At 54.1% G+C, this 2,366-nt stretch overlaps 1 non-coding gene across 1 annotated transcript; it reads right to left on the bottom strand.

The window, feature by feature from the left end:
- Nucleotides 1-89: 89 nt before the first annotated feature.
- Nucleotides 90-1,998, bottom strand: LOC124747041. Its single transcript, XR_007011494.1, has one exon. It is a non-coding gene; the product is annotated as a small subunit ribosomal RNA (ribosomal RNA).
- Nucleotides 1,999-2,366: the final 368 nt, after the last annotated feature.

Raw genomic sequence — 2,366 nt, forward strand, 5'->3', positions numbered from 1 at the left:
TCCGCACGCGGCGCACGGCTACTGCGAGCCGTACAGGTAGCGTGTTGCGCGACACGACACGCACATCGAAAGACATGCAGTCTAGTCGGTAATGATCCTTCCGCAGGTTCACCTACGGAAACCTTGTTACGACTTTTACTTCCTCTAAATGATCAAGTTTGGTCATCTTTCCGGTAGCATCGGCAACGACAGAGTCAATGCCGCGTACCAGTCCGAAGACCTCACTAAATCATTCAATCGGTAGTAGCGACGGGCGGTGTGTACAAAGGGCAGGGACGTAATCAACGCGAGCTTATGACTCGCGCTTACTGGGAATTCCTCGTTCATGGGGAACAATTGCAAGCCCCAATCCCTAGCACGAAGGAGGTTCAGCGGGTTACCCCGACCTTTCGGCCTAGGAAGACACGCTGATTCCTTCAGTGTAGCGCGCGTGCGGCCCAGAACATCTAAGGGCATCACAGACCTGTTATTGCTCAATCTCGTGCGGCTAGAAGCCGCCTGTCCCTCTAAGAAGAAAAGTAATCGCTGACAGCACGAAGGATGTCACGCGACTAGTTAGCAGGCTAGAGTCTCGTTCGTTATCGGAATTAACCAGACAAATCGCTCCACCAACTAAGAACGGCCATGCACCACCACCCACCGAATCAAGAAAGAGCTATCAATCTGTCAATCCTTCCGGTGTCCGGGCCTGGTGAGGTTTCCCGTGTTGAGTCAAATTAAGCCGCAGGCTCCACTCCTGGTGGTGCCCTTCCGTCAATTCCTTTAAGTTTCAGCTTTGCAACCATACTTCCCCCGGAACCCAAAAGCTTTGGTTTCCCGGAGGCTGCCCGCCGAGTCATCGGAGGAACTGCGGCGGATCGCTGGCTGGCATCGTTTATGGTTAGAACTAGGGCGGTATCTGATCGCCTTCGAACCTCTAACTTTCGTTCTTGATTAATGAAAACATACTTGGCAAATGCTTTCGCTTCTGTTCGTCTTGCGACGATCCAAGAATTTCACCTCTAACGTCGCAATACGAATGCCCCCGCCTGTCCCTATTAATCATTACCTCGGGTTCCGAAAACCAACAAAATAGAACCGAGGTCCTATTCCATTATTCCATGCACACAGTATTCAGGCGGGCTTGCCTGCTTTAAGCACTCTAATTTGTTCAAAGTAAACGTGCCGGCCCACCGAGACACTCAATAAAGAGCACCCTGGTAGGATTTCAACGGGGTCCGCCTCGGGACGCACGAGCACGCACGGGGCGGTCGCACGCCTTCGGCTCGCCCCACCGGCAGGACGTCCCACGATACATGCCAGTTAAACACCGACGGGCGGTGAACCAACAGCGTGGGACACAAATCCAACTACGAGCTTTTTAACCGCAACAACTTTAATATACGCTATTGGAGCTGGAATTACCGCGGCTGCTGGCACCAGACTTGCCCTCCAATAGATACTCGTTAAAGGATTTAAAGTGTACTCATTCCGATTACGGGGCCTCGGATGAGTCCCGTATCGTTATTTTTCGTCACTACCTCCCCGTGCCGGGAGTGGGTAATTTGCGCGCCTGCTGCCTTCCTTGGATGTGGTAGCCGTTTCTCAGGCTCCCTCTCCGGAATCGAACCCTGATTCCCCGTTACCCGTTACAACCATGGTAGGCGCAGAACCTACCATCGACAGTTGATAAGGCAGACATTTGAAAGATGCGTCGCCGGTACGAGGACCGTGCGATCAGCCCAAAGTTATTCAGAGTCACCAAGGCAAACGGACCGGACGAGCCGACCGATTGGTTTTGATCTAATAAAAGCGTCCCTTCCATCTCTGGTCGGGACTCTGTTTGCATGTATTAGCTCTAGAATTACCACAGTTATCCAAGTAACGTGGGTACGATCTAAGGAACCATAACTGATTTAATGAGCCATTCGCGGTTTCACCTTAATGCGGCTTGTACTGAGACATGCATGGCTTAATCTTTGAGACAAGCATATGACTACTGGCAGGATCAACCAGGGAGCTGCGTCAACTAGAGCTGAGCAGCCGGCCGCCCGGGAGTGTGTCCCGGGGGCCCGCGCGAACACGCAAGCGTCCGCTCAATCATTCTGCAAACAGGAGGAGGCTGAGCTCCCCTGCACAATACACCTCGAAACCCTCTCAGGTCCCGGCGGCGCGCAGCGCCGTCCCAAGTACTTGGTCGGGTTCGAGAGAGGCGCAATCGCCCGGAGTTAGGCGAGTAGACGCTTTCGGTGCGACCACCCGTGCTCCCAACTGAGCTTGCCGCTGCCGACAGAGGCCCGGGAGCGTGCTGTCGTGGCATTGCCGGCGGGAGACAACACGCGCCACCTACGGTGACCGGCAGCTCCAACGCCAGCGCCACAGAAGGA

The sequence above is a fragment of the Schistocerca piceifrons genome, unplaced genomic scaffold (genome assembly GCF_021461385.2).
Source record: "Schistocerca piceifrons isolate TAMUIC-IGC-003096 unplaced genomic scaffold, iqSchPice1.1 HiC_scaffold_378, whole genome shotgun sequence".
Classification (NCBI taxonomy): Eukaryota; Metazoa; Arthropoda; class Insecta; order Orthoptera; family Acrididae; genus Schistocerca; species Schistocerca piceifrons.